This window comes from Tamandua tetradactyla, chromosome 2 (genome assembly GCF_023851605.1).
Source record: "Tamandua tetradactyla isolate mTamTet1 chromosome 2, mTamTet1.pri, whole genome shotgun sequence".
Lineage (NCBI taxonomy): Eukaryota > Metazoa > Chordata > Mammalia > Pilosa > Myrmecophagidae > Tamandua > Tamandua tetradactyla.
In genome coordinates, this window is record NC_135328.1 from 162,955,191 (window position 1) to 162,980,907 (window position 25,717).

Below are 25,717 nucleotides of genomic sequence, written 5' to 3' on the forward strand. Positions count from 1 at the left end.
CAGCGCTTTTCAATTACGTACACAGTATTTAAGCTACTGAGCTGCCTCCTCCACACTGTGTTCTCAAGAGCCCCATCTCTGCCCTTCCGCTGGCCCAGGCATTGCGGGGAGGGATTTTTCAGGTAAACTGAGTGCATCAAGTGGCAAGTGGCTCAGGGTCTTGCACCCTGGTCTGCCTAGCAGTGGAGCTGCATTAGCTGTGGGACCTCACCCAGGACACTTAGCCTCAATTTCTGCAACTTTAAAACAGGGATCATAATCCTAACAATGATATTGTGGCTTTTCTGGGGTGGTTATGAAGAACAAATGGCAGTGAAAATGGGAAAGCCTCTCAGAAACTCTGAGTCGCTCTATAACATTGTTACTTTTGGTCTACTCTGCCTGTGTCTCCCAGCTCCTTGTTTCTAAATCTTTATTGCAGATCCTCTGCCTTGATATTAGTGTATTTCTCAGCCTCAAATCAGCAGAGTTCAGGATGGTCTGGCAGTAGGTCTGGAGTGAATCAGATTATGCGAATGTATTTCCCTAATATTCTCACTCCCAGTTCCCATCCTTCAGATCCAGCTGGCGGTGGCTGAGGAAGGCAGAGGCTGGCATAAAGGAGAGAGTTTCTGGGAACTGGGCAGAGCAAAACTGGACAGTGACCAGAAGCAGGGGCTGTGTCAGTTTCTGCTTTCTGTTTATAAACTCCAAGACCAACAGGTGCTCCGAGCAGCTCTGACAGTGATGGCCGGCAACATTTCCCACGCGGCTGCCCTGCGGGGGAAGCGTCTGCAGATGCCAGTCAGAAAGCAATGACCCAGTGGACTTGCAGTCTAAGTTGAAGGCATTGACATGGACCCAGGGTGCAGGAGTGGCAGACGCAAAGCTGACACAACAGGAGCAGTGCAGTCCTGACCCCGCTAATTTATATAATAATGTGGGTCCCAAAAAGTTCAGCTAATGAAAATTTCCTCCTTTGCATCATATTTTAGAAGGATGTTGGGAATTGCAGTTTTAAAAGAAATCCGTGGGTACTTTGGCTAAATGAAGAATTATCTGGTAAAATGAAGTCTCTCCTTTCTGCAATGCAAATTTTAAATAGTGTCAATAATTGGATTTCCATAAAATCAAGGACCATCTCTTTAAAAACGTGACAGTAAAGAGAAGCCATCAAAACCTGTGTTCTTATTGGAGGTTTCTTTTGTTAGTGAAGTAGAGAGGGGTAAAATATGCTCCAAAAGTCTGAAGAAGAAAGGGACGATTACAAGTTTCTACTATGACAGTCAGCCACTGTCACAAATGCAATTTTCATCAAGTCCTTAAAATTACCCATTAAGGGAGGTACAGTGTCAAGAGCATTTCCATACATCTCAGTCAGTCCTTACAACAAATCTATTTGGTAGATGGCATTGTCCCGATTTTACAGAAAAGTACCGAGAGATTAAGTAATATGCCATGTTTAGAGGTTAGTAAGTGGTTGAGTTAGGATTCATACTCGGGTCTGAGTGGATCTCAACTCCTTGTTCTCTTACTTTTGCTCGTTTGTTAACTATGTGCTCTCTAAAATAAACTTGGTACTGCGACACTCATTTAACATGTTGTAGGTCTCTCTATATAATCTACCTGTTCCAACTGTTGTACTCTTAAAAAATTCTATCTGCCAAGCTCTTTGCCTCAGATACCCAAAAGGAAGCTGTTGTCTCTGCTTCATAGCTGAGGGCTCAGAAAGACGTGATACTGTGCAAAATCTTGCAGATAATGAGTCATAAGCTAGTTCTGTCCGACTCAGAGACTATGTTGTCTTTCTGTGACCTAGTAAAACAGGATAGTGAAAAAATAGGGATCTAAGGCTAGCAATGTATATAAAGCATCAGAACAAAAATGAAGGAATTTATTATATTTATATTCTTTAGAAATAGCATAACCTACACATACCAAAAATGCATAAAGTACCCGTAAGATTAAAAGATGAAAAAAGGCTTCGGCGGTTATAGTAGAGGGTTCCTTGCCAATCCAACCACTAAGGATGGGGTCATTTATAAATAGAAAACGAAAGTTCACAGACTCAGATCTTACCATTTTGGCTGGTTTAAGGCTGAAGTCAGTATGGGTTTCCTGTGGCTGCCATAACAAATTACCATGAACTCTATGGCTTAAAATGACAGAAATGTATTCTCCTACAGTTCTGAGGCCTGGAGTCTGAGATCAGTAACACTGGACTGAAATCAAGGCGCCTGCAGGGCTGTGCTCTCTGTGGAGACTTGAGGGGGAAACCATCCCTGCCTCTCCCAAGCTTCTGGGACTGGTGGCTTTCCTGAATTTGTGGCCATTATCATTCTAATCTCTTCATCTCCATATCACCTCTTCTGTGTGTGTGTGGGGGGGGGTGAGTTGAGACAGAGACAGGCAGACAGACAGAGAGAGAGAGACAGAGACAGACAGACAGAGAGACACGCAGGCAGATGGAGAGAGAGACAGGCAGACAGGCAGAAAGAGAGACAGAGAGACAGACAGAGAGAGAGACAGGCAGGCAGTGAGACAGAGAGACAGGCAGACAGAGAGAGAGAGAGACAGACAGCTGTCCCTCTGCCTCCGCCTTATAAGAGCACACAGATAAACCAGGATAAACTTTGGGGCCTCAAGATCCTTAACTTAATAACACCCACAAAACCCTTTTACATTTATAAGGTAACACTTGCAGGTTCCAGGGATTAGGGCCTGATATCTTTTGGGGGCCGTTAATCTGCCAATCACAGGCACTGGGGCCTCCCGCTGCCCCCAGCAGAGGGCTACCCTGCAGCCTTTCTGTTCTCTCACATACGGGTTAGCCTGCTCTCCCAAAGTCACAGTGCGCCCTTTCCAAAAGCGTGCATCCTCATGCCTGCTGAGAATTTGGAAGAGGTGTGGTTCTGAAAGAGTCCCTTTGGTAGAAAGTGATGAGCTGGCTAAGACTTTACAGAGACATGGGAAAAAAGAGAGAGAGAGAGAGAGCAAGTTTTGGGGATGAGGGGTGAAGATTGGAAAACTGAGGGTATAAAGGAGAGGAAAAGGAGAGAAATGTAGGAAAAAGGGAAAAGGAGGAGGAGGAGGGATTAAGAGAAGGAGAATTTAAGAATGGTTTAGGGAAAAAGAAAAAAATAGACTAAGAAATTGGTGCGGTGGGGGAAGAGAAGTTAGGTGGAGAAACAAAGGGATGATAAAAAAAATGTTTGAGAGACAAAAGATTGGCAAGAAAGAGAATGACAGGAGATGGGGAGAAAAAAGATCAAGGCAGTAAAAGAAGAGGAAAAGGAAGATGGTAAGGCAATAATAAATACAAGAATATAGAAAAAAAAAGAGACAGAGAAATGTTAGGTGGGGCAGACCATGAAAGGAGAGGAAAAGAGCCAGCAGAGTTTGTGCTCATGCTGAGAAAGAAAATATTAAAGGCATTTTGTAAGGTGACAAACGTCTGTATGTTAATTTGCTGAAATAAATATAGCAGCTGCAAGTTACAAATCATATTCATTGGCTGTTACAGTCTGGTAATTGTCCATACAGATATTTTCTTTCTGGTTACAGACCCTGGCTTATCAGAGGACAACATGCTTTTGAAATGCCACATTATTCTGTAAGTACATTTCACATCCAAAAGTTTCACCAAGTATGATATACAGCTGATTTATGTCTCCATTCTGTGTAGCTCCCAGGTTCTATCACAGTGATTTTTTTAAATGGCTCTTTTGAGCACCAGTTCCTGGTCACCCTAAGGCAGGACAGGTCTTTCCCATTGAATGTTTCCAAATCAGTCATCTGGCTTCCTCCTTCCTGTCTCTCTCTTCCTTCCCTTTCTCCTTCCCCCCCCCCCCCTTTTTTTCTTCACTTAACCACTTTTCTCCTTTCTTTTCCCCCTTATTTCTCTCAAGAGTTCCTTTCTTTCTTCCCTCTTTTGGCTCTGTTTCTCTCTCTCCCATTTCTCCCTCATATCTCCCCCCCCCCACACCCACCCACTTATATGTCTTTTTACAAAACAACATAAAGTTATAGACCACTTTCTCAACCGTAGTACCACTGAATTTCTTGTTTATTTATTTATTTTGGTACCACCACATTTTGAGCGGGACAGTTGTCTGCTGGGGGGCTGCCCTGTACACTGTCAGACTTCTGTAGCACCCCTGGCCTCTATCCACTAGATGCCAGTAATAAAACCCACCCCTTCTCGGTTATGATATAAAAAAAATTGGGTGATGACCAAAATGTTTCCATATATTGCCAAACGTCCCCTGTGGACAGAATCACCCCTGTTGAGAACCACTGTTGTAGAAAGACCCTATTCTGTGGTCAGGCAGACCTGAACTGAAATCTCAACTCCACTACTTCTTGGCTGTGGCATCGTAGACAAAGACCCTCCGCTTGTGGTGCTGAAACTTTCCAGTGCATTGGAATCATCTGGAGGCTTGTTAGAACACTGGGCCTCACCCCCTGGAGCTTTTGGTGCAGCTACTCTAGGTAGGACCTGAGGATGTGCATTTTAAGCAAGTTCCCATTGAGGCTGATACTGCTTTCTGGGGACCACTCTGAAGACCGCTACTCTGCCCCTATCCTAGCTGAGCTTCAGCATCCTCATCAAAACAAAGCCTCCCCTTGTTGGTTTATTCTGCAGATTACGAGCAATTATATCTGTAAGATACTCAGCATCGGGTCTAGACCATGGGAGGTATAAATAAATGGTAGCTCATAAAATCCCCTTAAAGGAGGGTTGGTCTTTGACAAGAACTGTGAGGATTAAAAATGCGTATGGATATATTCACAGCAGCACACAAATGTTCCCGTTTTTAAGAAAGAGATTCAATGGCTTTTTAACAACAAAGTATGCGTGCTAATTAATAAATCTCTCTCCATGGGATCAGTTCCCTGCAGTAATGGAAGATAAATGATAGAAGCCCTCATTGTACCTTAGATCTTGGAATTCTAAAATTCATATTCCCGTATACGTGATCATTAAGAAGATCCAGCATTAATTCTGTTACTAATGTCCAAAATAAGGAGTGTCTGTGGGTATTGTTGCCTAAACTCCCTTTGATAGCCTCTCCCCATCTGGAAGGGCATTAACATTTATTGTGCATCTACTATGTGCCAGGCAATATGCTAGATTATATATGTGTGTGTGTGTGTATATATATATACATATACATACATTTATTCCTCAAACTACTATAGATAGTCTCAATCTATTTGTCAAATTAAGAAACTAGGGTTCAGAGAAAGGCTAAATAATATGCTCAGTGTTCCAGCTAGCAAATGCAGTGCTGGAACTTTACATCTGCTCGGTGCACTCCAGCTCCTACGCTCTGCCTACTGCTCTCCAATGCTAGTGCGGTATCAGTAGGCTCAGATAAACACCTTGCTGTTTGGAATTCTTTTGGCCCACTGCATTGAAACTGTTCACATGCCTGTTTCTCTCATTGGAATTTTAGCTCCTTTTTCTGAGAGCAATGAGTTTGTTTTCTTCTCTGTAATCTTCAAGCAGAGCTGAAAATGGTGAATTGCATATGATTGGCACACGGTGCTGGCTGGGTAAATGGATGAGTAAATTACTGTCTCAAATCAGTCAGTCAAGAGACCTTGTTGAAACAACATCAGATTGGATGCTAAGAATTCTGGGTCTGGTCTAAATTTGCCAGAGGTTTATTGTGTGCCTTAGGAAAGTCACTTTTCCCTCCCCCCAAAACATTTTCTTTGGAATATCCGTTTCCTGCAAAACGTGAATAGGCATGCCATCAGGATAGTTCTGTGATCAAATTAGCTGGGAAAATCCTAAATGTTTTATCCTTCTCCTGGAAATCCATGAGCATATATATACTTATTTTTTTTTTCACTATTATTATCAGTTTTATTTTTTTCTCTATATTAACATTCTATATCTTTTTCTGTTGTGTTGCTAGTTCTTCTAAACCGATGCAAATGTACTAAGAAATGATGATCATGCATCTATGTGATGATGTTAAGAATTACTGATTGCATATGTAGAATGGTATGATTTCTAAATGTTGGGTTAATTTCTTTTTTTCCGTTAATTAATAATAAAAAAAAAGTCCTATGGGAAAAAACCAAAACCAAATGAAAACAAAACAAAAAACGTTTTAACTGTGTTTAATCCAGCTATTCTCGGCCTCAGGTAGGAGATGCTTTCCTCCACTGCCTCCTTGCCTGCTTTTTGATTATTTATTTGTTTGTTTTTAACAGAGGAGGGAATTGAGGTTTAAGACAGATTGAAAAGCCACTACAAGGACGTAACCAATAATCGGCAGAGAAAAGTTCAAAGTCAAGCCTGCCTGTCTTGGAAACTCAAACTCCTTTCAATGCCGTTTAGTATCCAATTTGTATGCATCCAATTCAAATGCTTATCCTGTGGAAATTCAGAAGGGGCAAGACAGGGAAAAGTAGGTGGATATTAATGATAACTAATATTTATTGAGTATATAGTATGTTCCTCACACTGTTCTAAGTGCTTTAATGGTATTAAATTCTGAAATTCACAAATACCGGGTGAGTACGGCACTATTATTATGCCACCTTTATAGGTGAGGAAACTGAAGCACAGAGGTGTTAACTAACTTGCTCAAGATCACACACAAGAAATAACAGAATCAAGATTCGAATCCAGACCTTTGTGCCTCCAAGGCTGCACCATCCTATCCCTACATATCTTCATACTGAACTGCTCTGGCAGGATATGGTGTTTCTTAAAAGTACCAGGTGAGGAGGTGCAAAGGGGCAGTTCCAAATAGGCCAGAACTTTCTAAGGAAGGAAGGAAGTCTTCCTACCTCTATTTTTCAGATACAGACAGAACAGGGCTCTTTTCTAAAGAAATAGTTTGTTTCTCTTCTGGTTCTTATCATATTTAAGACAATGACTTGTTCATTTGTAAAGTCCTAGAAGGGAGAATTTATGTATTCAGCTCTGTATTTCCTCTCCTCAGTGTGGTGCCTGGCATACAGAATACACTTGCAGTTTTCAGTTCATTGGAGACCAATGAACTTCACCTACCAGCAGCAGTGGGGATGTTATCTGGGACCTAAATGGCATGTAAATGGTCATGATTCTGGGTTCTTCCTGTGCTCTCTGAGTCAGATTCTTCTGCTGATTAAAAAGCCCAACCTCCCCCTTCCCCCAACCCTGCTTTCCACTGTCACCCCCCACCCCTTCAGCTAAACCATGTTCCTCTAAATTGATTTGCATTTTGTTAATCACTGGGGTTACTTTACCCTGACCCTGATGTTTTGGACTCTTCAGGGTCATCAATAGAATAATTCTTCCCAAGAGTGACCCAAGTTTAAAACAAATCACTATGGAAGAGACAGAATTTAAGGGGAAGGATCATAAAATCCTAAAAGACTCCCCAAGAGCCTGAGGGACTCTTGAAAATGATTTGTCCCAACCTGGGATAAGACTGAAGCCCAGTGAGGTAAAGATTGGCTGATATTTATGCAGCGCTGAAAGGAGAATATAGTTTTCTTGGTTCTCAGAGTTACATTCTTCCACTCTCTGTGTTCTTTCTGTCACAGTCAGAAAGATAACCGGCAAAGTGGCTTGACATGTGTGAAAAGGGCTTAGGTCAACCAGAAAGGACTAATGTAAGGGCTCATGAATAATAGTCACACTTTTGAAACAAGATGAGAAATGTGAATTTCAATCCAACAGTGTCCGCTTAGTTTTCCAAAACTTGGGATCCTCAAAGAACACAGCTTAAATTCCTGTTGGTTCACTAATGGGTTAGACTTTATTATTTATGGGATTGAACCTGAGCCATTATTTATACATGTACATCTAGTATCTGCCGAATCAGAGCTAAACTTTTAAAAAATACATAATCTCATTTAATCCTCACTACAGCTCTGAGGGAGAGATACCATTATCCTCATTTTTCAAATGGAGGAACTAGCACTCATAGTAACTCTCTGACTTTGCCAAGGTCACAAGTTAACAAGGTCAAATCCTGGAGTCTATCCCAGATCTGCTCATGTGCTTGTTTCCATACCTTTTTTTTTTTCCTGAGGAACCTGTGATAAAATAGCAGTTTAAAGACACCTGCTGCCTTCATTTTCAAGTCTTCAAACTTATAAAGTTTTCAAGGTTATACTGTAACTCTCTAGCCTCTCTCCCTGGAGGGTCTTGAACTTGATAACTGCAAGTTAGAGTTTGTTTGAACAATCCATTAACGTTGAGAAAATTACCTTCCTATTATGAAGCACTCTATGTCACTTTAATACTAATTACTCTAACCATATTTATTGAGGATTAATGACTGAGCAATATTTTATTAATAACCAACTGGCATTTATTATTGCATAAATAATAAATAGACAGTGCCTCATTAAATATAAATGCATTGCTTTTTTTTTTTCTTCTTAATTTGGGCACCTTCATTGAAAGTGTTGCCAAACGTTTTTGCATTGATTAGACCTCTCATTAAAATGGTTGGCTACTCTTGCTTTTGTGCCCCCTCCCACGCCCCATTCCCTCCCCCCAAAAAAGCCTAATTCCATAAGTAGGCTTTGGAATTATTCATCACCCTGTCAGGAGAAGCCCCTTTAACAATGCATAGCTGCTGTGAATTCTGGTTGCCATGAGAACCTTAACTTTTTGCTCTTCTTTTACTTGGTTATATTTACGTTCATAACCTTTACCCGGTGTTAGGAGGCTCCTGCATTTAGAAGCTTGAGTTCTCTCTAAGTATCTCATCTGAAATCATGGACTTCTTGGAACAGAGCTGGAAAATACTGTGGAAATGGTCTTGTGTCTCTCATTTATAGCTGAGGAAACTGAGGCCCAAAAAGGGGAAACAGCTTACTCAACTTCACACAGTTATCAGAAACTTGGTGTCTTAGTTTGACAGGCTGTTGTGATAAAAAAAAACCACACAGTGGACTGGCATGATGATGTGCATTTATTGGTGTGGGAAGCTAGAAGTCTAAAATTAAGGTGCTGGCGAGGCCATTCTTTCTTCCCATGCATGCAGCTTTCTGGTGCTAGCTTGCCTCAATCCTGGAGTTCCTTGGCTTGCTTCTCTGCCTCCTGTTACGCAGAGATCATTTTCTCCTTGTGCTGCTTGCTTGGTTGCTGCTGATTTCCAGCTTCTGGCTCATCCTTGTGGCATTCTGTTACTTATCTTTAAAAGACCTCCAGTAATAGGGATTAAGACCTACCCTAACTCAGTTGGGTCACACTTGACCTAAAAATAACATCTTCCAAAGGTCCTAATCACAATGGATTTATACTCACAGGGATGCAGATCAAGAACACAGGTCTTAAAAAAATAATAAAAACATAAAAAAGAATACAGGTCTTCTGTTGGGGTACATGATTCAGTCTTCCACAGTATTTAGGTTTGCTAGAGCTGCCAGAATGCAATATACTAGAAATGGATTTGCTTTTATAAAAGGGATTTATTAAGTTACAAGTCACAATTCTAAGGCCATGAAAATGTCCAAAATAGGGCAAAAACAAAAGGATACTTTGGTTTAAGAAAGGCTGATCGAGTCCAGGGTTCCTCTGTCACATGGGAAGGTATATAGCGATATATGCTGTCCTTCTCTCCTGGTGTTTGGTTTCAAGCAGTTCTCTCAGCATCTCCAAGAGTCTGCATTTGAGCTTTCTCAAAGTGTTCTCCTTTTAAAGGATGCCAGTGAGATAATTAAGACCCACGTTGAATGGATGGAGTCACATCTCCATGGAAGCAACCTAATGAAAAGGTCCCACCCACAAAAGGTCTGCCCCACAAGATTGGATTATAAGAACACGACTCTTCTGAGATGCACAAGTTTCTAACCAGCACACACAGTGTTCTTCCTATTGTCCCACATTGCTTAGCTCCAGCACCTCCCTGTGCTGGACTCTCCTCATGCCAAGGATCTCATTCATCCGTCTTTCTCTTCTGAGTCTAGGTTAGAAATTCTAAAATTCCTCTTTGTTGTAGTTATGAAACAATCCAAGTATCCTAAGGCTGCCTTATCTTCTTGACAGTTAAATTTAAATTTTACCCACTGAACCCGCTTCCCTTCCAAGAATTCTGCCACCTCTCAGAGTTGTCCCCACTCCCCCAAATCTCCAGGAGTGTCCATGGAGTGTTCACCTTTAGTCTGCTACACCTCCCATCTGCTCCTCTTCCTCTCTGTCTCACACTCCTCATTATTGGATGTTCTCCAGCCTTGAACTTTCAGGGGGGAGACAAGTCTGAGAAGTGATAGAATTCTTGAGGGGAAGAAGGTTCAGCAAGTATAATCTAAATTTAACAGTTAAGAAGATGAGGCAACCTTAGGATATGTGGGTTGTTTCATGACTAGAAATAAGAAGAACCTCTTTATTGCCACCATAGTTGTGTCTACATGAGATGGCCAGAGTTGCTCACTCCTATGGACTTGATCCTAGAGAGGCTAGAGCAGGCCAGGCTCTATAAAGCGGTGAGGACCTGTTTCCCTGCTCCCAGCAGTATCTGGCACATCTGGGCTCCACTGCCACTTTGCCTGGGCTCCAAAACTCCCAGTCTTTTATGAAAACAATGCCCCAGCTTCTGGCCTCACGTCTCTGCCAATATGAGCTCCATCCCAGACTGGACATTAGGTGGGGAACAGATGCCATCCTCTCCATTTTTTTTGTCCCCCTCTTCATCCACAGCCTATATTCTTCCTCTTTAAAACAAAAGATAAAAGTCCTCTTATGTCTCCCCTTAGTAAACAGATGGCCAGATCATCAGTTCTGCATATGGACTAATTCTGCATCTCAGTTTTGTCTCAGCTAGGACACCTTGCCATACATCTACTTTAATCCTTCTTGTCCTGAGCCTTTTGCTGCCAATTTCCCCCTAAGAATCAGAGACTCCACAAGCTCAGTGGTAACTACAATTTGTTCACACCTAGAAGTAAGGCAAGCATTCTACTGTAGTTGGCTTGCCCATGGTTCCCAACTGACAGTGATTTTATTTTTTTAAGGAGATTGCTTTGTTTCTTATTTTTATTATTTATATTTTCTATCTTCAGCACTTAGCACAGGTTAAATACTGGTTAAATGTTGTTGAATAAATGACTATAAAAACCTGACTGTTTCTACTGAGGTTGGGAGTATAGGAACCAGTCCAGCCAAGCTTTCTCTGACCTAAGGAATGTGTTAAGCCTTTGAATAAGAGTCTAGTCCTATTTTCAACTTGAGCCAGCACAATGAGCTCTAAAACATGACATTTGCATCTGTTTCACTAAGACTTTTGTACTCTACCCCATCCCCCCAAGTCCTGTAACAATAGAAGTCCTTATTCCACTAAAACTGTGTCATATCTTTAGCGTTTTGAGGGTTAGAATCTAGGACAAGACTATCAGCTAAATGCAGCGGGTACTAGTATACTGACTGTATATCTTATCAGATATTCAAGAATGCGGCAAGAAATGTCACAGAGAGCTTTCGACAAAAATATTTAATTAATAGCAACAGCTACAGAAATGAATAACAGCATCTAGGCAATTATAGTGTTCAATAAAGCAGCTCTCCAAGGATGGGGATGCAGCAGCTTACTGACTGATGGCCTGCATTTAAATATGTTATCTGCTCATTGGGAAAAAAAAAGACTCTGGTGGGTCTCTCCCTTCCTGGATGTGGGGATGTGGCCAGGCAGTAGTAGTATTTTCTGTTTTTTTTTTTTTTTTTTTTTTTTTTTTTTAAGAGTAACAGATTGAATTATCTAGTAAAGTGCTCAAGGATGCCTGGGCTTCTCTGAATTAGCCACCAATTCCTGCATTGTAGTAAAGAATATTGGGAGCCACTGGAGGGATACCCCAAAAGCACCCTGAGTGTCTTATATTTCAAGAAAAGAGTCTTCATGCATGGACCCAATAGGAAAAGTTGGGGCTTTTAAGTTCCCAATTCTGGCTCTGTTACCTTGGATAAGTTGCTTCACTTCCCCAAACTCAGGTTTTTCTTGCTTGCTAAAAGGTACTCTGTGATGCAGCCAGCAGTATGTTTGTGATGCTAAAGGAAGATAACATATGTTCCTGCCATAAGGTAGGCGTTCCATGTGGAGTACTCCCTTCCATCCTAGGGAACCAGCTGCAGCAGAGTTAGGGAGTTTGAATTTGATTTCCTGGCTACTGAGGAGGCCATGGTAAGAGCGTGGACCCAGCTGGGTGTAATGAGAGAAAGGTCAGTTTATCAGAGAAAGACAGTGCCTAGAAATATCACAGAATGCCACCAGAAGGATCCAAATCGAGTGTAAAAATTCCATGTAAAATGTAGAGTTGCATTATTGTAATGCTAACAAATTGACCAGGATATGTCCCTTACAGAGGGCAAGAACCAATTGTCAATCATCTCATTTCTTAATTCTTATCCCAATGGAATGGAGCATTGCAGGATGTTACTCTAAAAGGAACATGCTAGGTGCACAGGTAGTTTAGTGTTTAGAATGCCCGCCTTTCATGTGGGAGACCCGGGTCCCGGACCATGCACCCAAAAAATAAAAAGATAAAAAAATAAAAGGAACATGTTACTGGTGGGAGTCCTAGAATTTAACTGGTACCAGGAGATGGTGGGGCCCTAGCTCTGAGACTTTATTTCAAATGCACTGGGAGAGCAGTGAGTTTCTCAAGGTAGGCACATACCCCCAGAATAGCCAGAGATGCTTTTCACGCTGAAGCATAATCATTCATGGCTGTTATATGCTGAGCTGTGAATTCCTTTCTATTCGTTTGACCAATAATTGAGAAAATTATTATGTGCCAAGCATATATTAGATTCTTAAGATATAGTGGAGAATAAGTCATGGCTTAGTGGGGATGACAGACATTAAACAAAAAAATTACACAAATGTTTAAATACATTATAAGAGCCATGAAGGAAAAGTCAAGAGCTAGAGCATACAGAACAGGGCAAGGGCTGAGTCTTGAATCCAGATCAGTCTCCACGACCATCTAGAACAGTGACTTGTATTTACTAAGTGCTTAGTGAGTTCTTGTTGGCTTGAAGCTCCCCACATGCTCAGAGAACTATGTATTCTCTTACAGATACAATTCTAACAGGTATTTGGGTAATGACCCAACTCTGATTTTAAACAGGATATTACAAAGAGATCAGGAAGGGCTTGCTGAATATAGGTGCTATACTCAAGCAGCAGGAAAAAACATCTATCTAATGTCAATTTGGCAATGAAGGAAGTGACAGAAAAAGTATTAAAGCAGACATAGGACTTATGAGCATAGTAAGGTGGGGCCACATAACATATCAAACATGCCCAAATGTCATGGTGGTCCCTTAGTGCCTCTTCTGGAATACAGCAAACCCACCAACTTAAGCTACTTGGGTTGATCAGAAAGAAATTGAAAATAAATGCAGTAAGTTTGGGTTCTATTCCAGTCGTTGCTGCTTACTTTTCATATGACTTGGCATAAGACACTCTACTTCACTGAACTTCAGTTTCTGCAGCTATGGAGAAAAACTTCATAATTGCAACAAAAGGTGTGGTGAGGGATAAATGAATATATTAAAGTTCAATAAAGTTTAAGTTACATATCTCCATTCTGGATCTTTCCTATAGTCTTCAAATTTTTACTTCAACCTGCCTTCTTGTATTTCCACATTTATGTTTCCAAATATCTCACATTAGTATGTTCAAAACAGATTTCTAAGTTTCAACCCGTGCTATAATCTGCTTAATTCTTTAATGATTCTTCTCTATCCCTCACCCTCACATCCAATCTACAGCTGCTCCAAGCTACTGTCTTGAATCTAGGTTAGTTTTCCCATTTCCTTTGTCTCCATATCAATGTGAACCATCTTTATCTCCTCTGGACTGTTGAAATGGCACCCTAAGTGGTCTCTCTGTTTCCATGCTCATACTCCCCACCCACTTTCTCCTTCATGGTCAAAATGATTTCTTTAAAACGTAGGTCAGGTTTCCTCACTTCCCTGCTCAAAACCCTCTGATCACTTTCCATTAGACTGCCCAGAAAAATCTAAATTCCTTCCCAAGGATGATAAGGGGCCAGCTTCTGCCTCCCTCTTGCCCTAATTCCTTCTCCCACCCTACACTCACCAGCTCCTGCCACTCTGGCCTCCTTCTAGCAACTTTCCCTTACCCACTCATACCTACCGCAGGGTATTTGCATCTTCAAAACCACGCTGTGCTCCCTTCTAGGATAGGTTAGAGCAGGGCCCTGAGTAGGAGACTCCATCAGAAGGAGCTTGTCTTCATCTTGAAAACCACAGCTCTCCTTATAAAGGAAACTATCCTGGGGCAAATAATTAAAACTCACGTGCTTGTTCTCATGCCCCTCCTCTGGGCCAGACAGGGAGCCAAATATTCTCGTCATTATCACTGAGTAATGAAATTATACTTCCTGTTTCATCTTTATCTGCACAGACTAAATTATTTTTCAATGATTTTGTATTTTTTTCAACATAAACTTTATTTAAATATTGCACATACATTCAGAAGGGTGCACAAATCCTATGTATAGAACTTGATGAGTTTTCTCAAATGGGCACACCCAGGTAACCAGCATCCAGATTAAGAAATAGAGCATGACCGGCGCCCCCAAAATAAGCCTGTCTCCTGCACCGTACACCCCAGGAAGACAACCACCATGTCGTCTTGTAACAGTATAGAAGACGTTTGTCTTTTTTTGAACATTATATGAATGGCACCATCTGATATGTGCTCTTTTGGTGTCTCGCGTCTGTAATGCAATGTTATTGTATTACTCTTATAATTAGAGGATGGGGGGGGTGGAGCCATTCCTATCCTATAATAGAGACAGTGCTCAACCTCAGGGAGATTGAGCTGACTGCTCGTGCATCCTCATTTCATGTCACTGCTCCAGTATCTGCAGTTCTTTCTGCCTAGAATGTCCTTTCCCAACTTTACCTTCTAAACTCTTGGGCATCCTAGGCTCTCTTCTGACCTCAGCTCATCTAGACTATCTGACCTGGATAGTCTGGTTATATAGTTCTCTCCTTGGAGCCTCCCTCCAAAAGTCCCTGTGTTTTCACTATCACAGCACTGGTTTCACTGTGGTGACCCTGTCTGTTTACGAATCCATCTTGCCCATGATGGACTCCTTAGACACAGATATATTTTATTCTGTATCCTCAGCACAAAGCCTGACAAAGGAAGTAGACTAATAATTGCTTTACCTTCACTCCTTGAATTAAAACAAGGTACCAAAAAACAAAACAAGGTACTGCATATGCCGATGAGAAGTTGACTCAAACATTAGTTTGCCTGGAAAAGTTACTGATTGTCAATATTTTAGCAAATTATTCAAGACTCATTGGATGTAAATTTTGTGCTTCATTAATAGCTTCTGCTTATGTTATTTTTCCCCTGGCTAGCAGAACTGAAGATGGATTAGTTAATCAATTCTACAGATTGTTATTCTATTGTATGTGCCCCAAGCACTGCATTAGGCATCAGGAAGTTAAGGTAAAGACTGACAGAAAAAAGTACAGAAAAGGAACAAAACCTGTTTTGCAAGGTTGTTGTAAGAATTGAATAGGACACCATATAGAGCAGGGTTGTGGCTATATCAGATATTCAGCTGATGCTACTTCTCCCCTTCTAGCAGGTGTGGTCTGGAAGAGTGCTGTGAATCTGGTGCCCACAGAGCCTGGGGTGAGCCTAGGTATGTGTTTGAGTACCCTAAACCACAATATGTATGCCCAGTATGAATGACTGGCCTTCTCAGCTGTCTCTCTGATTGGCTTCCCTTCTGGGATTGTCTTGCTAGAGACTGGGCAGCCTGGTGCTCCATTTCTGGACCCCTCCCCTTGGGCCTGATCAAAGGGGTCCCCAAACTGCTGCCTACTATTTCCCATATACTACTGCCTTCACTCCTGGTGCTGTGTCCCCATCGTCTATATCTGGACCTCTGTGGAAAGGCATGGGGTCTTGAGGACAGAGTGTGCATTTCATACTCTGAAAAGACCTATGTTAATATTATGAAGACCTAAGTTAGAGGTCTTCTGCCTCTTAATGGCTGGGTATCTTGAGTGAGTAGATTACCTTCTCTGAGCTAAGTTTCCTCATTTGTAAACCAAAATCATGGTATCTTTCTCACAGGTTTGTTGTGAAGATAGAAATGATACCCATAAAACATTTAAAATAGAACATGCAAAGGGCCTAATAAATGGATGTTGTTATGCTCCAGGGGAAATGAAACGAAATTGGTCATGGTAAAGAGCATGGGATTTGGCGTGAGACATATGTGGGTTTGAATTCCATTTTTGTCATTTGCTGGCTGCGTGATCTTGGGTATGTAACTTATCCTATCTAAGCCTATCATAAGGTTGTAATGCAAAATGAGATAAAATGCATATGAAATTTTATACATAGAGAAAGTTTATAATGTATGCTGTTATAAAATGCTCTTATAATAATAAGAGTTTACCAAGTGCTATTATAACATTGTCATAGACTTCACCATTGTCATCATCATCATCATTTGAGGTTCAGATGAAGCCCCAACTTGCTACCAGCCTCACACACCAGCTCCTAGAAGTTGATGAGCTGGCCTCTGCCATCTCACTGTTTTCTCATTCTTGGCCTTGGCTTCTTTGGGTCTGTCCTGCCTCTCTCAATGACTTCCCAGGATGTCTTACACGTGGCTTGCCTGAGTTATGACAGTTGGGACTGCAAATCATAAATACAGGTTCTGACACATCATGGAGAAATGGCTTCTCATTTGTCGCATACCCACCAATACTTTGAATTTTTTCAGGGGCAAGAAAGTAAAAGAGGAGGGTGTGCATTACAATGCAAAGTCCCAGAAATTAATGAGGTAATGGGTGAGCGCATTTCCATCTAAATGATCTGAGGTCATGTTCCTGAGAAGGAACAACAAAGAGGAATAGCCGATTGAACAAGCTCAAAGTGGAAATCAAGCAAACAGGCTGAATACATTACTGTCCAGTTGAGTCGTCTCTGTGGCAATTACTTCTCTGAGCTTCCAGTCCCCTGTGCCTCATGTGTGGGCTACAGATGTGCATACAGCAGCCCAAGTTTGACATCTCGATGTTTTCTTCCCATGTTAAAAATGAGCATCTGCTTCAAGTTGCATGATGTCGTAATGGTTGTATCAAAACATTTCTGCTCAAAGAAATGGGGTATGAAGAAAGTCAGAGGTGAGGGCGTCGTGGTAGTAGAAGGAAAGTGACTCAAGGGGTCGAGACATGGGCTTGTTGTCCTGGCTTCATCCTTGACTAGGTATGTGGCCAAGGGCAGGATGCTCGACTTCCCTGAGTCAAAAGAAAAACAGGTTTGATCATCTCTACTTATTTGTTTGTTTTGTTATTTGTGTCTCAAATGGTTGTGAAAATTGAGACTGAATTGCTCCCTGTTAATCATAAAGTGAATAAGGTAAGTTGGGGAGATGCCATCGGCAAGCAAGAGAAAGAGGCAGGGATAAGATGAAAATTACATGTCAGGTGCTGTTCCTAGCACTTTGCTTATATTAACTCATCTAATCCTTGTGTCTGCTCTGTAGGGTGTCAGTAGCTCTGTAAGGTGTCTGTTTTAAACCCTGGGAAGTGAAGGCACAGAGAATTTAAGTAACTCACCCTAGAATACACAGCTAGTTAGTGGTACAGGTAAGATTTAGAGGAGAACCATCTGATCTATGGTTTACTCTCTGTGCTGGACTGCCTCTCCCCACAGCTGGGAGTCTATGCACATCAGATCACCTCTGAGGATGCTTCTGTGAGTTGAGGAAACCAGACTGTTGAGCAATGTGGAGACAAACGAGCCTAGAATAAAGGCTATCAAGATCTGACCTCACATTTGGGCATGCTCAGCTTCTCAGCTGCCTGGAAGCAGAGAGTCAGAAAGCCTGGTGATTCTAAAAGGTTGTTTGTATTTAAGTTTTTGAAGAGACTCCAGAGTATCTTGGCTAGTAAGCATTTGGAAATTTTGCTAATACTGGCTGCCTGAGGTCCCTAGCTCCCTCTCTCTCTCTCAGTCCCCCTCCCTACCCCAACTTTTCCACCAGGAAACCTGTGGAGTCTAATAGCCCATTTCAGCACTGTGCTGTGCTTAAATTGCAATTGGAGGAGGCAATTGCCCAGAGGACTCTGAGTCATTGGAGGCCAAGAAAGAATGTGTGGAGAAAATGAGCGTGGTGAAGGGAACCTGTCCCTAGTTCAGTGTACAGGGGCTTCTCCCAAGGGGAAATAACTGAAGTTTCTTGGATACCTACTATATGCCGGGAATTTTAAATACATGATCGTCTGTAATCCTCAAAGCCTCCCTATGAGATGCTTTTCATTTTTCCCGCTTAATAGATGATGAAATGAAGCTCAGAGAAGTTAAGCGATTTGCTCAAGGTGACACAGCCTAAAGTGAGTGGGGAGATAGATGGAACCTAGGTTTGTGTGATTGTAAATGCCTTCTGTGTTCTGCTCTGTCATCCTGCCTCTCCAATTGGTAATGACAGGGCTCTTCTTCCCTAGAAAGCTCAATCTGCATGGACAAACAAACTTTGGGTTTCCCTCCACTCTGCCTGAAAAGCTGTAATAGACCAATTGCCTCATGCAGTTCATGCTGATATGACTCTTTCCAAAGTTTTATTCTGGGCAGGGTAAGGCCTCTAAATACTCGCCTGGCTCCAAGCTCAGTGGGACAATCTGTCAGTTCTACTCTCAGATTATCTACTTCATTACAATCACAGGAAAGAGGATAAGAGATTCCAGCCCACCAGATATGCTCCAGAGCATCCCAGCATACTCGCCATCTTTGTTGTGATTTTTCTTCATTAGTAACTTCAATGTTTTTCTGTACAGAAATTATTCCTGCTTTGGAGGAAACTCCTCACAGCACTCCCCATCCCTTCTTCCAACTCTTTCACCAGCAAATTAAAACTTCTGAGCACCAGCAGAGGGAGGCAGGTATCTCAGATAAAGTGGTAATTAGTACAGCCTCACTGAAGAATTGGGTTGGGGGGGCATGTTAAATCACATCCTCATGGAAGGCATGTTCAGTTCCCAACCCCTAGTCCATTTGTGAGCAGGACCTTCGTAGATGTTACTATTGAAGGTGTGTCCAAAGCAAATGAGGGTGGGCTTTAATTTAATATGGCTGAACTCTTTATAAACAAAGGAAATTGGACTTGGAAACCAGAGTCCCCAGGAAGAAACAAAAGTCAGAAGTCAGTAAATCCAGAAGAGAAATCAGAACATTACCATGTGGTAGAAAAGCCAAGGAACCCAAGGTTTTTTGACCAGCCCAAATGCTAGTGATCTTGGGAGGAAGCAAGCACTCCAGCCTCTGAAACTGCAAGCCTATAAACTCCCGTGTTAAGCCTACCTATTGTGTGGTATTTGTCGTAGCATGCTGGAAAACTAAGACAGGTGGGAGAGAAGAAGCCATCATTTTTTTTCTGCACTGCACACCCTTCACACTTGTTTGGAAGTTTCTTAAGGCACTTATCACATTCTGCCAGGTATGGTTCACTCATTTGTTCATTTGCTCATCCATGCATTGATTCAGAAAGGTTTCCCAGAATGATAGAAGGGGCGTGTGCTTTGATTTTAGACATCTCCATTGGAATCCTGGTGTTCTCAGTTCTCCTGTTTGATTGGCCTTTTGCACTTGGACAGTGGACTTTGCCTTTCTGAGCCCCAGCTTCTTGTCTCTCATGAGGAAACCAATACCATCTTCATACTGTTATGGTGGGAGGTTGAATGAGATCATGTCAGGAAAATGTATTATATAAAAGATTTTAAAAATGCAACTGTGAATTAAAAAAAACAAAAACAACTCAACTGTGAATTACCATTATAGAAATTACAATCCACATATGTCTGTGTAGGTGGGTAGAATTGTCTGCTGGAGGGACTGATGCTGGACAGGGAGCTGGAGTTCCCATTATTCTACCAAAGGAACTGACTTATTCTTTGTGGTTCATAGAACCATGGCCAGTAGAAGGAAGATCCAGACCTTAGTTCAATTTGGAAAATATTTTTAGAACAATCAGAGTCGTCCAATGAAAACAATGAAGAAGGGTTAGTATACAGGTCCTGGCGTCAGGAGTCTTGTTGTGGAATCTCAGCTCTGCTACTTAAAAGCTGAGTAACTGAACAATGCATGTAAACTCTGACCTCAATGTTATTATCTATGAATTAGGGATAAGAGTGACTCAATTTGTTTTTTGTTTTTTTTTGAAGATTAAATGAGAAAATGCATGTAAAGCATTTAGCCCAGTACTCAGCATGTGGTAAATCTTCAATAAATGATAGTTGTAAATGAACAGTAACAATGGTTTCTAAAGGCCTTGGGAGGTAAAAATCTCCCTGTATAAGAAAAATTACAGGACTTTGGAGCCAGCCTCAGGATATGGTGTTGGAAGGCAGGACCTCAGCTTTGGAAGATGAGATCAAAAAGGAGGAAACCTGTTCAGGCTCACAAACTGAAGGTATTCCGGTCTCCCCTCTGTTAGCCCTATTCCACATTAGAAGAGAAGGTGAACCGCAGAGAACACTTGGCCCTCTCAAGGAAAATTGGAGAGAAAAAATGGTGGGAGGCCATACTGCACGTTTCCTCTGCTTTCTCCCTCCTGGAGCCTCTACTCTTGGCAGAGCTGAGTAACCCCTACTTTGCTGGCAGAGCTGAGTAACTTGGTATGTCCTATATGATGTCTGTGTGAAGTGTCATGAGGGATACTGCCTGGCAATATGCATGATCATCTGCTACGTGTCAATTTGAACAAATTGGTTAATCTCTCTGAGCCTCATTTTCTTCATCTATATAAAGAAGGGATAAAAATACTTACCTCACAGAGTTGTAATGATATAATTTGTTGATAGGAGGACATCCCTAGCACAGTGACTGATTCATGGCTGAATTGATTATATTGCCAACACCTGCTATGAATATATTGTGCGCCCCTTGGGTCATGGCAGCATTTGCATCTGTGGTTGTGCAATGGGTGGAAAATACACATTATACATCTTTTTATATTCTCTCCATTTGGTCAGTGGGCAATCCTGCGCAGAAGACTTTTTTTTTTTCCCTTATGTGGGCAGGTACTGGGAAACGAACCCAGGTCTCCGGCATGGCAGGCTAGAACTCTGCCCGGCATGGCTTGTCCTGCCCAGGAGACTTTTGTTCCTCCTTATTCCCAAATCCTAGTAGAGATCCCTGTGTGTTTAATAACTGCAGTTGTCTTAGCAGTTATTATGTATTAGCAATCCTATTTAAAACTTTGCTTCCTTTATCTCGTTGAATCTTCATATCACTCATTTATCCATCCATTATTTTGAAATAATTAAGTGCTTTTCTGTATTGATATATTTGTTAAGCACATACTATGTTTCAGACACTCTGTGGCAGGTGCTGGGATACAGAGATAAATATCACATCTTTCCTGTCTTTAAGAAATGCCATCTTTAAAGGAATTCAACTGGTAAGCAGAAAAAGTAAGATATTGGCACCATTCTTCCCACATTACAGATGTAGAAACCAAGGCTTGGAGATGTACAAACATACTAAAGCAAGTTTTCACTCTAATTTGCCCTATGCCTCCTTTCACCTTGCCCCCAAAGCTATAGTTTGCCCCTTTACTGAATTATGTGCTTTTCAAGTTGGACAAATGCGTTTGTGAGGAGAAGAAAAAGGGGAGGGAATAGATAGAGAGAAGATAAATGCAATTTAACTGACTTGCAGACCCTTTTAAGGAACTGACCTTCATGGTTTTCACAGAACCTGTTGAGCTAATAACATGTTGGGGTACCCAAATTATTAACATGTAGTTGGAAAATGTGTTTCTCAAATGCGAAGTAAAAGCATGTTGTCTCCAGACCCTAGTTCTCATTAAATGAGCTAATTCACCTACTGTTTAATTTGCTGGAAGCCCTATGAGTAATTAGACTGCTGACATCTTCCAAAATTATATTCTTAATTGTTGCATTCTTTTGCATCACAATGAAGCCGCCTGTCCTTCCTCCTAGAGTGCCTTCCTCCTCTCCCTGCCCCAGCTCTGATGAAGAAAGCAGTGAGTTTTGCATTTAGCACACTTACCATCGTAAATGTAATTAGGGGGAAATATTAATTAGAAACACAAGACCACCCTAGAGATCCAGCAGAATATTTGAAGCAATGGGTTTGGTTGTTTTAATTTTTTTCTTTTTCTTTTTGCTTTCTTTCTTTCTTTTTTTTTTAAATGCTAGTCCTGAGCCCTGAAATTCTGTAGTTGTTATATTAAGGGCGAATTCCTGTTTCTTGATATTGTTTGCGACAATTTATAAGTGCTTACTGGAGCGGTACTGCCTTGCTTTGGCTTGTAACCTACAACACAATATTTCACTCTTGAGGTGTTGCATCCATTTGTCATAGTAAATGTGTGTGGATATGTGTGTGCAGTGGGTGTGTTTTTACCCTGGGAAAGAGCAGCATCTTTCTTACACAAGTAAATTCCTTTCTTATTTCCTTCTATGCATCTTCTGTATGAACACTGAGCCATTTGATGGAGATCCCTTGCAAATGCATTTGGAGGCTTACTTGAGATCTACTCTCTAATTCCTCTGAATTTGCCTCAGTACCAGACAGGGATTGCTTTGAAGTGATTATGAGAGAATAAGGAGGCTCCTATAATGGGAATTTAGTAGGAAATCACTTAGGAGAAATTCTTTTTTTCACGTTCCCATGTGAGCACGTCTCCAGGTACTCAAGTGGGACAATGATAAATTTTCTTCCACGGAGCAGTGGGCTCAGGGCTTCACTTGGCAACTCTTATTTTGGTATGACAATTGCAACTGTGCCCCCTCTGCCTTGCTTTTTCATTGCATGGGAACCTCAATTTGCTCTTGGCTTCCTGGCTGCTAGAGAGCTGTTTAACATTCATGTCTGTACTTTCACAGGCAGGTCTGTGCCCAGGCAATGGTCCTCTTTTGCTCGGCCTCGTGAGCTCACTGGCCACCTGGGATTCCCATCAGTCAATGCCCAGAATACGTTGGCTAGCTTTCATTCCCTGAATCCTTCAGTGTGGCTTTAGACACTACTCCTAGGCTTGGGAAGCGCCCCTTTCTGGTTTGTACTCTACTATAAGGTTTCTGGGTGGGTGTGAACAAGTCATTTAAGCCCTTGAGAACTCCGGTTTTGTTTTTAATCTCTTAAAGGCCGAGACTCCTCTCAATTCCAAATTTTAATGTGTGCATCTTAAGTGCCAGAAATCTGACTCAGATCAAATGAGCAGTTTTGTTTTCTTAAATGTGGGGGTTATACATGTATGATATATATGTATATAATGTAAATTATATATGTGTATATAATATAAATTATATGTATAATGTAAAATTTGCTATTTTAACCATTTTTAAGTGTTCAATTCAGTGGCATTAATTGCATTCATAGTGTTCTACAACTATCACTACCATCCATTACAAATATATTTTCATCACCCAAACTGAAACTCTGTGCCATTAAGCAATAACTTCCCATTTCCCCACTATCCCTAGCACCTGGTAAATGCTAATCTACTTTCTGTCTCTATGAATTTGCTTATTCTAGTTATTTTATATGAGTGGAATCATACAATACTCATCCTTTGGGTTTGGCTATTTTACTTAGCATTATGTTTTCAAGGACTGAGCATTTTGTTTTAACATTTTTATTGTGAAATATCACATACACAAAAGCGATGAATTTCAAAGTTCATTTTAAGAAGCAGTTACAGAACAAATTTCAAAGTATGGTATAGGTTACAGTTCTGCAATTTCAGGTATTTTTTCTAGCTTTTCTGAGACACTGGAGATATTTCTAAGAAATATCAACCTAATGATTCAGTAGTCATACTCATTTATTGAATCTTATCTTTGTTACAGCTCCTCTTCTCATTTGATCCTTCCCTCAATCTTGAGGGATATTTAGGCAATGACTATTCTAACTTCATGTTGAAAAGGGGTGTTGGCATTATGGGGTGGAGGGATATAACCGATTGATGTTCTTGGAGAGATTGGTAACTCTAGGTTTCAGGGCTTGTCTGGCATAGGAACCATCTGGAGGTATAGGTTTCTGAAAAATAAACTTAGTGAATATAACTTTTTTAGAGTCTCAGATAGAGCGTTGGGTGTTCTTTAGGGTTTTCAGAAATACTGTTGGTTGGGACTGGGCATACAATAGCATTTTTGTGTAATATCTAGATGAAGCTTGCATAAGCCTCTTGATTCTATTTGAAATTTCTTAGCCACTGAAACCTAATTCTGCTACATTTCTTTACTCCCTTTTGGTCAGGTAGGCATTGTTGATCTTATGGTACCAGGGCCAGGCTTATCCCTGGGAGTCATGTCCCACATTGCCAGGGAGACCTACACTCCCAGAAGTTATGTCCCACATAGTGGGGGTAGGGTAATGATTTTCCTTTCAGAGTTGGGCTTAGAGAGAGAGAGGCCACATCTGAGCAACAAAAGAGGTTCACTGTGGGTAACTCATAGGCATAATTATAGGAAAGCTTAGCTTCCCCAATACAGAAATAAGTTTCCTAAGAGCAAGCCTCAAAATCAAGGGTTTGGCTTTTCAACGTGGGAGTCCCTAATGCTTGAGAGAGTATCAAGAATTTCCCAGGTAGGGGAGTTTAATAGATAAACATTACTGTCCAAATATCTATTTGAGTCCCTGCTTTCAATTCTTCCAAGTATATTCCTAGTAACAGGATTGCCTAATTATATGGCAACCCTAATATTCTAGCCTCTGGTAGATATGCCATGTTAGTCTCTGGAGGGGCTGGAGAATTCTGCTATCCTACCAGCACTAAATTAGGTATACCTCTCTCTTGAGATTTTCTCTAGCACTTGAATCTTTGTATTTATTCATTCATTTTGAATATGCAGATTTTTTGTTGAGATATATTCATAGAGCATATATTCTATCCAAAATAATCAGTTTCTCAGTATCCTCACTTTGTTGTACAATCATTGTCACTCAATTTTAGACAATTTTCATTGCTCCAAAGAGAAAGATAGTAGATACCCCTACACCAAAGAGAAAAATCCAAAACTCCCCCTAACTCTTATTCCCTTCCTCTCCAATTATTTACCTCTAGTATTGTTGTGGTGCCACTGAGGTATTCCTGTTAAATATAGATCATAGCATACAATAGGTAGTTTTCCACATACACCCCTCTATTATTAACTCTTTGTACAAGTATTATACCTGTGAAATAGTTCATGCAAGAACTGATTTATATTTGCAGTGCTAATCAGTGAGATACATGAGTCTAACCAACCTCTTTCAGTCATATTCACCTTCAGTATGGTGCTATTACTTATAATCCCACTATCAAACTACCCTAACCTCTATCCATTCCCATACATTTAAGTTCAACCTCATTGACAAGTCTGTGCATATTAAGTAATTGCTCCCCCTTCTTAGCTCTCGTCTATCTAGGTCCCCTACATTCTACATTTTAAGACTCTGTGTTTACATATCATATTAAGGAAATCATACAGTATCTATCCTTTTGTATCTGGCTTATTTTACTCAGCATTATGTCCTCAAGCTTCATCCATATTGTCATATGCTTTAGGACCTAATTTCTTCTTACTGCTGCATAATATTCTGTTGTATGTATATACCACATTTTGTTTATTCACTTGTCTGTTGATGGGCACTTGGATTGTTTCCATCTTTTGGAAATAGTGAATAATGCCACTATGAACATTGCTTTGCAAATGTCTGTCCAAGTCTCTGCTTTCAACTCTTCTGGGTTTATAATAAGTGGCAGTATT

General features: G+C 41.0%; 1 long non-coding RNA gene across 1 annotated transcript in view; it reads left to right on the top strand.

Annotated features, from left to right (window-relative positions):
- Positions 1-25,717, top strand: part of LOC143662946 (uncharacterized) — a 504,552-nt gene that overhangs the window by 131,820 nt on the left and 347,015 nt on the right. Inside the window, exon 2 of the long non-coding RNA XR_013165678.1 lies at positions 3,544-3,592. This is a non-coding gene — a long non-coding RNA (uncharacterized LOC143662946). The remainder of the gene's footprint in view (positions 1-3,543; positions 3,593-25,717) is intronic.